The 11175-nt window shown below is 47.4% G+C and overlaps 1 long non-coding RNA gene across 1 annotated transcript; it reads right to left on the bottom strand.

Annotated features, from left to right (window-relative positions):
* Nucleotides 1-1756: 1756 nt before the first annotated feature.
* Nucleotides 1757-10743, bottom strand: LOC132592113 (uncharacterized). The gene is made up of 3 exons (XR_009557544.1): nucleotides 10712-10743; nucleotides 9750-9892; nucleotides 1757-1779 (listed from the first exon to the last, which is right to left on the bottom strand). It is a non-coding gene; the product is annotated as an uncharacterized LOC132592113 (long non-coding RNA).
* Between the last annotated feature and the right edge of the window lie 432 nt (nucleotides 10744-11175).

Below are 11175 nucleotides of genomic sequence, written 5' to 3'. Positions count from 1 at the left end.
CATGAGAGAGGATGGAGCTGTGAGTCAGGTCCTTCCACCTCTCCCCGAAATGCTCCCTGAGGCTCTTGCGCTTGAAAGGCCCTAGCCCCTTACAGGGGTACAGACGAGAGCCCGTCGAGCCCCAGGATTCCTTTAACGGAATACCTCTATAAGCAGCAGCAATTTTGAGGGGTAGGCCCAGCCTTTCCATACCCCTCCACCGACCAAATTTTTAACCAATGCCTAACCGCCAACCTTACAAGTTGTGACAATTTGCTACGCAGTAGGCAAAAACCAAACGGCACCAGCCAATCAGCCAAATGGACAAAATTCCTACCGGGCCCCTGCCCCAAAGCAGACGACCCCATGACAGGTGGGTGGGAGGGAGATCCGTTGCACTTAGCAAAAGTGAAACCAGAAGCTGCACACAAGAGTTTATAATGGCTAAGGCCTGTCAATCAATCAAAACATGTTTTTACCCCAGCAACAAAAATGCCCAATCACCAAAGACCATCTACACTAATCCGCCCAACAACCCAAGGGATGTCTCGTTAACCCTTCCGCAACTCGTGCTCTCCATGATTGGAGAGCCCATTTCCCAGAACCTTTTTGAATCAAGTAGAATAGAACAGATCTCTACAATTTGGAACAATACTTTCTGTGCCAAAAAATAAATAAATAAAATGCAAGCCATGACACTCTTACCCCATTCAGGACCAGGAATTCCCCCACACCTGCCCTCCCGCTGTCCCCTAGAAACAGTAGTTCTGTCTTGTCAGGATTCAATCTCAATCCATTGACCACCATCCAACCTCCAACCACCTCCAGACATTCACATTTGCCACCCTCACTGGTAAAGGTAAAGGGACCCCTGACCTTTAGGTCCAGTCATGACTGACTCTGGGGTTGTGGTGCTCATCTCGCATTATTGGCCAAGGGAGCCAGCTTACAGCTTCCAGGTCATGTGGCCAGCATGACAAAGCCGCTTCTGGCGAACCAGAGCAGCACACGGAAACGCTAGGGCTTGCTGACCAGAAGGTTGGCAGTTCGAATCCCCACGACGGGGTGAGCTCCCGTTGCTCGGTCCCAGCTCCTGCCAATCTAGCAGTTTGAAAGCACGTCAAAGTGCAAGTAGATAAATAGGTACCGCTACAGCGGGAAGGTAACCCCTCACTGGTAAGGCCTCTCAATGGAGGCAATCCACACATGCTACTATGAATCAAGTACTAAGTAAGTAGTGAATTATTCAGTTGATTTAAATACTACAGAATTATTCCTCTTCTTGACCTTTGCTCCTCAGATATGCCTTTAACTCCCCCACACCCTACCTACAATAGAAAAGTCACCCGGATCTCTGCTTCAAAAAACAGCAAAAAATACCTCACCGTTCCTCAAAATCAGCGCTCTGTACATTTGGGAAGAATCAATGGGGCTTCAGAACCATCCGGCTACAGAGTGACTCATAAAAATTCTGTAAGTAGAATCAGTGGAATGACCATTGACTTACTTCAACTTATCTGGGATCTGGTTAATTATGCAGTTATGGATGAACTAGGATATGTCTGATTAAAAAGTCAACCTTAGCAACTGGCTAACTGGATCCCCTTCAGCTAGAACTCCCACAACCAGAGCTATTTTTGCTAGTCTTACCGAAATCCTTCTTTCCTCAATATTCCTCAGACATTTCACCTCAAAAATGGGTGACATTTGATTGCAGCTTAAAGATGTGTGGAACCTCCTCCATGTGGAAGCTCTCAAGCCTTATCAAAAGCAGCAACAGGTGTGATCCTCAGGTGCAGCCTGAAACATCAGAGGGGGCTGTTAATATCAGTACAGAAGAGGAAATTTGAAGCAGGAGTCTCTTACCTTGCCTTTGCTGGCCTGCGTCTACCAAAATTTGTTCTTCTGCAAAATGTTTAAAGATTAAGAAACTCTGCTCGCATTTGCCTTGCATCACATGGAGTCCTAGCCTTTCTATCACTGCTCCTGATTGCTGTTGTTTTCTTTAAAAAGACTCAATCTCATGTCTCTCCACAGCCACTGCCACTTTTGCTGGGTGAATATATATGTCTTGTCTGAACTTGCATTGCTCTAACACTCCTGTCCTCTCTCCTAACACTGCGACCATCCCCATGTGCAGGTAATCTCTGGGACCTTGGCCAAGGCCAGGCACTCCCCGCCAACCACTGCAACTCATGAGCGGTTTTTCCTTGCAGAGCCACACCCCAAAAGCACGGAGGGGAGCAAGCTGCCACCACAGTGTTTGTTACCAGAAGAAAAATGGAAGGGGTGAGTACACTCGCAGTCACTCTAGCCTCCTCCTTCCCCAGTGGCAGGACCTACGGTAAGAGAGCCCGAGGCACCTGGCATTGCACTCAGATGGCACCACTCCTGCCCAAATGGTTTCCTGTGTGCAGGTCCAGGGACTGTGTGCTCCAACTGCTGCCCATTGCTCTTCCTCTGTGCCTTTCCTTTCTTTCCATTGACGCTCTCCAGTTGGCACAGGATCCATTCTGTGCTGACAAGAGCAGAGGCCTGCCACCTTACAAGAAGCAGCAACCATGATGCTCCTGGTCTTCTGCTGTGGGGGTTGCTTCATGCAAACTCCTACATTCCCCGTGATGGATATTAATGCAGCATGTTCTGGTCTCCTTTTATTGAACTGGTGGCATAAGCATAGCTGCCAAGTCTCCCGTATTCCCCGGGAAACCCCCGTTTTTCCAGCTGTTCCCAGCCGAAAAAACGAATTTTTTTGTTTTTCCTCGGTTTATTCTGGCGTGGCGGCCATTTTGGAACTGGGCAGAGCATGCTCAGAAGCGACTTTTGATGCTGCTTTGCCCAGTTCCAAAATGGCTGCAGCGCGACTTCCGGTCTGCTATTTCTTTGACAGCAACTTGGCAGGTATGATCTTCTGCTGTGGGTGTTGCTTCATGCAAACTTCTACATTCCCCATGATGGATATTAATGCAGCATGTTCTGGTCTCCTTTTATTGAACTGGTGGCATAAGTGGCGCTCCATTTGCTATCCTGATGTCGGACTAGACACCCTCCTAGTCATAGGAGCCCTGCAGGAGGGACTGGCTGGCAACCCTACATGTGGGTGTTGCGCTTTGAGGATCTGCGCCATCCCTGGTGCTTTTCACGCAATGTTTTAACTATATTGATGGGGAGTGGTAGGCAGGGCCCTTGCCCACCTCAACTGCCTCAGGAAGAGATTCACTCGGGTTCCCAAGGTTGTGAGGGAACAGACTTCTCATGGTACCCATGGGGGATACTGCCATGGTGTGAGAGATAATCACAACAATACAAACACAGCCTGTAGGCTAATAGTTGGTAGAGAATATATAATAGAATAATGATATCATGCAAATTATTTGAATAAGCCAATCAAAATTCATATGTAGAAGAAGAGTTTGGATTTGATATCCCGCTTTATCACTACCCAAAGAGGCTAACAATCTCCTTTCCCTTCCTCCCCCACAACAAACACTCTGTGAGGTGAGTGGGCCTGAGAGACTTCAGAGAAGTGTGACTAGCCCAAGGTCACCCAGCAGCTGCATATGGAAGAGCGGGGAAGCAAACCCGGTTCACCAGATTACGAGTCTACCGCTCTTAACCACTACACCATAACAGAGTGGTAGCAAGGACTGTCAAGTTGTGAGTTCAAAACAGATGCCTAAGTACAATCTCACAATAGTCTTTCAAAAGTTTCAACGGAAGACATCTCAAAAGGATAGTGTCTCCGGAATGATACTACTGTTTCGTAATGGTCTTCAGCAGCTGGAAATAAAATACAAGGCATACAACCGATGAACGATAACAAAACTGAGCTACCTGCATACACATTGTTTTATTGTACATATGAGTTTTGATTGGCTTATTCCTATAATTTGAATGATATCATTATTCTATGATATATCCTCTACTAACTATTAGCCTACGTGTTGTGTTTTTTTGTATTGTTGTGATTGGTTCTTATTGCAACACAGGGGTTTGTTTTGGGTTCATGGTGTGAGAGATAGGCAGTTGGACATGGGAGGGACAATTGGCTGGAAGAGAAGAATGCAGAGTCCTATCGGGCTACAATGAGGGGGCAGCCAAAAGAGCTGGTTGACCCATGAAGGAGCCAGGCTTTTGGTTTCTGCAGGGCTCCTGCCGATTGGCTGAGGTGTGAGCCCCCCACCCCATATGTCGTCGTGCCTCAGAGACAAACCACGAGTCATCCACATGCATGTTCCCTGCTCCCCAGAGCCAGGTTCCTTCAATACCCCCTAAGCTTGTGGGGTCTTTGTTGGGACTGGGGGGGTGGTCATCTGCTGCTGTGGCTTAGTGCAGGCATCCCCAAACTTCGGCCCTCCAGATGTTTTTGGACTACAATTCCCATCTTCCCCGACCACTGGTCCTGTTAGCTAGGGATCATGGGAGTTGTAGGCCAAAACATCTGGAGGGCCGCAGTTTGGGGATGCCTGGCTTAGTGGTTAGGGTGCTGCTCTGTGGTGTCTTCAGTGTTTGAGCATAGGAGCTTGTTGATATGGAAAGGGCAGGGGAGGTCACCTTCCTCCCTGGTGGTGTTTGAACTCCTGCCTCCAGCTTCTCTAGTGGACTATGCCACTGTAGCTATTGGACACTGAATGAGTTGACACGGAATACATGCTGGGTGTGTGTGTACAGAACATTATTGGTGGCTGCTGTCTCCATGTATCGGTGCAGAGAGCGCAACTGTGGTCTTTATCCTTAATTAGTTACTGTAGGGTACAGCCAATCTATTCCAGCGTCCTGTTATTTTCAGCCTCGCATGCTGGCCTGAATAGGTTGTGGCCAACACTCAGTTGGGAGAGTGGTGTTAAACCTGGCATAAATGGGAATACAGAATTGATCTACCCAAGTCAGGTTGCTTCTGAAATTGGAAGCTGTCTATATAACTAGTGGCTATTGGTTAGACCCCTCTTCCAAGATGATGTCATATAGAAGGATGTCATATAGAGGAGGGAGAAAGGTTGTTTTCTGCTGCTCCAGAGAAGCGGACATGGAACAATGGATTCAAACTTCAAGAAAGAAGATTCCACCTAAACATTAGAAAGAACTTCCTGACAGTAAGAGCTGTTCGGCAGTGGAATTTGCTACCAAGGAGTGTGGTGGAGTCTCCTTCTTTGGAGGTCTTTAAGCAGAGGCTTGACAGGCATATGTCAAGAATGGTTTGATGGTGTTTCCTGCTTGGCAGGGGGTTGGACTGGATGGCCCTTGTGGTCTCTAACAACTCTACGATTCTATGATTCTATGAATTCATTGACATTTTTAGTTGTCAAAATCCATTCACGTATGTTGTCAAAATTCGTATCTGCCTGCCTCACAAGGCTCGCATAAAGCTTTTTCTTTGAAGCTTTGTTGCAGTTCTGTATATGTACAGAATATGATTTCTGTCTCTTGCAACACTAAGCCCTGGGTCCTATTTACTGTTCTGAAAGACCTAAGCAAACAAGGGTAATTTTGAAGGCTGGGAGAACCAAGGAAAAAGCCTTGTGATGCTTCAAAGGCTGATGTCAGGAGAAAGCTGTGCAGTCTCTGGAAAGCTTCTAACCCCAAGGAAACAACAGCATGTGTAAAAGGCGCTGTTATTTCCCATATTCTAATTTGTATTATTTATGGTGAGAAATTGGAAGAGATAATGGCAACAACTGCTTCCTTGATTGCTTGGTGTTTAATGCATATTAATGATCCACACAAGACACCCAGGCTTCAGGCAGTCTTTCCTCCCTGCACCACAAGGAAATGGGGGATGGCTAATTGCAGGAGACCAAGTTGCTGTTAGTGACCCAGGTGGCGCTGTGGTTAAACCACTGAGCCTAGGGCTTGCTGATCAGAAGGTCGGCGGTTCGAATCCCTGTGACGGGGTGAGCTCCCGTTGCTTGGTCCCAGCTCCTGCCAACCTAGCAGTTCGAAAGCACGTCAAAATGCAAGTAGATAAATAGGAACCGCTACAGCGGGAAGGTAAACGGCGTTTCCATGTGCTGCTCTGGTTTGCCAGAAGCAGCTTTGTCATGCTGGCCACATGACCTGGAAGCTATACGCCGGCTCCCTCGGCCAATAATGCGAGATGAGCGCGCAACCCCAGAGTCGGTCAGGACTGGACCTAATGGTCAGGGGTCCCTTTACCTTTTACAGAGGGATAACCAGGTGCTTACACAGCAGGGAGACCAGTGAACACAGGGGCAGGAAGCTCAGCTCATTCAGTGCTCTCTGCGAAGGAAATCCTATGAATGCAGAAGCAGTCATCTTCGGATGGATGCCAGCCATAGGCCAGCGGCAGCAGACAGAATGTTCCCTGTTGTTGAGGGAGTTGGCTAACCCTATGGGTTCCCATTGACCCTGTCAGACATTTGGTACCCATGCACACCGAATGCCTGGACAGAACTTAGCTCTAGGCTACACCTTTAACAGTTGTCTAAAGGAGGGAATTTTGTTACAAAATGTTTGCTGGGCAAGGATGAAAGAAAGTGAGGGACTTGGTACGTTTCCGAGCACAATTCAAAGTGTTGGGGCTGACCTTTAAAGCCCTAAATGGCCTCGGTTCAGTATACCTGAAGGAGCGTCTCCACCCCCATCGTTCTGCCCGGACACTGAGGTCCAGTGCTGAGGGCCTTCTGGCGTTGCCCTCATTGCGAGAAGCCAAGCTGCAGGGAACTAGGCAGAGGGCCTTCTTGGTAGTGGCACCCGCCCTGTGGAACGCCCTCCCATCAGATGTCAAAGAGAAAAACAACCACCAGACTTTTAGGAGACATCTGAAGGCAGCCCTGTTTAGGGAAGCTTTAATGTTTAATAGATTATTGTATTTTAATGTTCTGTTGGAAACTGCCCAGAGTGGCTGGGGAAACCCAGCCAGATGGGCGGGGTATAAATAATAATAAATTATTATTATTATTATTATTATTATTATTAGTATTAGTATTAGTATTTATTTCCCTTTCTACACAGTTCTGCAACGCAGAAGAAACCTTTGGCTATCCTATTGTTTAAAATCATTACAAGATGTAGGGGAATACTTTTGCAATATAAATGGCTATTTAAAACATTCCAATAACAATTAAAATAAGTGATAAGCTAAACACTTCCAGTATACCTGAAGGAGCGTCTCCACCCCCATCGTTCTGCCCGGACACTGAGGTCCAGCACCGAGGGCCTTCTGACGGTTCCCTCGTTGCGAGAAGCCAAGTTGCAGGGAACCAGGCAGAGGGCCTTCTCGGTGGTGGCGTCTGCCCTGTGGAACGCCCTCCCATCAGATGTCAAAGAGAAAAACAGCCACCAGATTTTTAGAAGACATCTGAAGGCAGCCCTGTTTAGGGAGGCTTTTAATGTTTAATTGTTTTATTTCATTTTTCTGTTGTAAGCCGCCCAGAGTGGCTGGGGAAACTCAGCCAGAGGGGCGAGGTATAAATAATAAATTATTATTATAATAATAACAACAAATTTTGAAGCTAAATGCAAATTGCTGTTAATTAGCTGACTGATAATGCACGGAGGGATGCTGGGATGTTGTGATGGTAGGGGCGTTTCCCTGTGCACACCTCTGCATCACCACTCCACTCCAGCCTCCAGTGGCTCACGCCACTGGGCATAGAAGGGGCCAGCACGCTCCCAGTCACCTCTTGCATGCTTTGGGCAGGCGGAGCGAGCCACATTGGGGTCCAAAGTGAAGAAACTGCCAGGACCCAAAGCCACACTGCAAGCTCCACAGAGCTGTTCTCTGACCACTCAGCCACAGCAATTCATGTCTCTTCCTGGACCTTCCCAGCCAAAAGATCCAATCAGGGTCCAGGGGAGCTGCAGGAGAAGCCGTAACCACTCTGCAAAAATGCGTACGTCAGAAAAAAATTCACGCAACAATGCTGATGAATTTTCACGAGGACTCTCTTAAAAAGAGAGAGAAATAGCAAACTGATGTAGAGAATCTGTGGTTGGAAAAAGGTGAAAGAGACAGACATCTCCCCCCCCCCACCAATGTGGTTGTGGTGCTGGCCAAGAGGTGGGCCTCTTCTCTGGCCAGTGTGGAAAGGGACGCAAGGGGGGACTCTGCATCTGTGGGAGAGCAACCTGTTTGAGAGCAAGGGGAGAAACCGAAAGAAAGTTTCAGTCGGCAGCTGGAGCACATAATCCTTGAACCTGCATGCACAGGAGGTGCCTGTGGGGGGGGGGGGAGGAGAGGGTATGGTTCAAGTGGGTGCTCACGCCTCAGCCCCCTGGAGAGGGGGAGACTTCAGTGACTGCGAATGTACATACTCTTTCCCTTCCACCCGCCCTGTTTGGGTGCGGCAGTGAAACACGGCACATATGGTGACAGAGTCTTCTGCTCCATGTGAGGTAATTAAAAATGCCCTTGTCCTTAGTTTTCCCCTCCTTGTGAGCTACAAGTGTATATAGCAAAATGCCAGAGGTATAGCCCCATATCTCTGGATGTGACTGGATGCTGAGTAACACCATAACTGAAATATACTCTGAGTCGAGAGTGAATTTCATGCTCTTTATTCAGCTCGTAGTCATCAAGGAGAAGAAGAGAAGAAGAATGCCCTTTTCCCAAAACCATCTACTTATATACATTATTTACACAATGGGCTTTGCGTGATTGGCTACTTCAGGGCTACACCTGTGGGCCAATCAGTTTGTGGATTGACTTCTGCCAGCAGCCTGATTGGCTGCTCCTATAGGCCAATCAGGTTGCGGATTCACTTCTGCCAGCCGCCTGATTGGCTGCTCCTGCAGGCCAATCAGGTTGCGGATTCACTTCCACCTGGAGTTGGATTGGGTGGCTCCAGCGGACCAATCAGACTGCTGATTCTGGATCCTATTGTTCTATGATTCAGCTCAGTACATAACAGTAACCAAACCTCTATTGTGGCAACGTGGGCAGGGCTCCCTCACGGTGAAATTAATGGAAGGGAAATGTCTTGCGCCAGGGTTGGTGACGATGCAGTGGTGCACCAATGTGGGCATCAAGGTGTATAGCCTTTGTGTGTCCAGCGCCACATCCCTACTCTGTTTTCTCCCAGTCCACCAGTGTATCTTCACAGGGGGGGAACAGGCTTCACCCACAAGGTAGAGCAAAGCTTCCACCAGATTGCATGGCATTTTAGCTGACAGATCTTGAACAGAGGAGGATTGTGACATTTAGTCCCAGTAAACATGCGCTGCAGCGAGGGAGTCCAATCTTGTGCATATTTACTTGGAAGTAAGCCTCGCTGAATTCAGTGGGACTTGACTTTCAAACAAGCACACCTAGGCTGCAGCTCAATACAAAATTACCTGAGAGCAGGTAGGATTTGCTTCCAAATGCTTCAACTTTTAATCATAGATGTGGTGCATGGTGTTTAACAGTTCACGTTGAAATGATGAGTTGACCAGAGATGAGTGACCAAATTTAAAACTGTGAAACCTTTTTTTCAATCGAAATTTTGGAAGATGATAATGGTGGCGGCAAGGCATGGGATTGGATTTTATTTTACAAAGAGTCCTTCCTAAATTTATTTGCCATATAACGTGAACCTAAGCATATTTACTGAGATGTAAATTGAGTGAGTTCAATTAGACTTACTTCCAAGTAAGCTTGCTTTTGATTGCAGCCATGCAACCCAATTGTATTTATATTTATTTGGAAATAGTTTGTACAGGGTTCAATGGAGCTTACTCCCACATGCGTGGCCCAAAGGATTGCAACCGTAGGATTCAAAACTGTACACATATCCCTTGATCTCCTGAATCTTTAGTGCAGCAGAACCCACCTGAGTCTGTAACTTTATGCAACCAGAGGCATCTTTGCAAGCTCCTGAAGTTCAGTCTCTTTACAGCCACACCTGCTTCTTTGTCCCTGGTGTTGCTATGGTGACTTCTCAGGTGGCAGCCATGGAATGAGGCCCCTGGGTACCTTGAGATGATAAAGAGCACAACACTTTCAGCAACAACAACACTGGTGTTGTTGTCTTTCCTTCTGGTCCTGAGTGATGATAGATAGATAGACAGACACTTTTACATGCAAGGAAGGAGAAATAATAGTTGAAGACCATCTTCTCTAGATCTGGCTTATAGATTTCCTGGGATTCCCACCTGGGCCAGCAACTACGAAATGGTGCCATGTGCGGTGTGTCTCCCTTTGAAAGGGTAGACTGAAAATCTGAGTCTAGGCATTTTCACTCTTGCAGGGATGGATCCAGAAAGTCTACACGGACTGCCTGTGAGTACAGCATGACAATTACACAGTGGGGGGTGCTATAATCGACCCAGGGCTATGTCATCTCTCAAATAAATATGTAAACGGTCTGCACCAAGAAAGCTACATTTCTGCATTCTGCTTTTCCTATTAATGGGGAGGGAGAGTAAGTTCTGCAGGGCTCTAATGCTTCTCTTTCAGCCAATGAACGTTCTAATTCCTCTGTTCCTTTGGCTCCAGAGATTTCACCAGGCATTGCCTACGCACTTTACCTGAAGGTGTGAGGGCTGTAAACTTTCTTTTTTTACAATCAGTGCCAAATTCTATGGCTGCTTTGCACTGTGAAGCACTGTAGAGTATATGGCACTGAATATGCCATCGCCATAGCTTCCTCAATCTGTCAGTGAGAAGTGTGTATAGAGGAGGCATGACATGGAATGACGTGGAATCTGTGCTCTGCATTTGAATGTGACAAGTTGGTATGTGTTTTGAATGCAGTGCATCGTGAAGAAGAAGAAGAAAAATAGAGATACTTACGTTGTAGGTATGGCAGATGGGGAAGAGTGAAATCCTGTCTCCAGAGAAGGTGGTGATTAATTTGTTGGGCAGGGGGGATATTCCAAAGAAAGCAAAGGCTATTATTCACTACTGTGTGACTACAAAAGGAAAGGTATATCAGCTAGCTGATTTATATGGTGCTATAAGCAATATAAGGGAGGCAGGTGGCGCTGTGGGTTAAACCGCAGAGCCTAGGGCTTGCTGATCAGAAGGTCGGCAGTTCGAATCCCTGCGACGGGGTGAGCTCCCATTGCTCGGTCCCAGCTCCTGCCAACCTAGCAGTTCGAAAGCACGTCAAAGTGCAAGTAGATAAATAGGGACCGCTACAGCGGGAAGGTAAGCGGCGTTTCCATGCGCTGCTCTGGTTCGCCAGAAGCGGCTTTGTCATGCTGGCCACATGACCTGGAAGCTGTACGCCGGCTCCCTCGGCCAATAATGCGAGA

This window comes from Zootoca vivipara, chromosome 5 (assembly GCF_963506605.1).
Source record: "Zootoca vivipara chromosome 5, rZooViv1.1, whole genome shotgun sequence".
Classification (NCBI taxonomy): Eukaryota; Metazoa; Chordata; class Lepidosauria; order Squamata; family Lacertidae; genus Zootoca; species Zootoca vivipara.
Note: the sequence above shows the minus strand (reverse complement) of the source record. Positions and strands in the feature narration are given on the sequence as shown.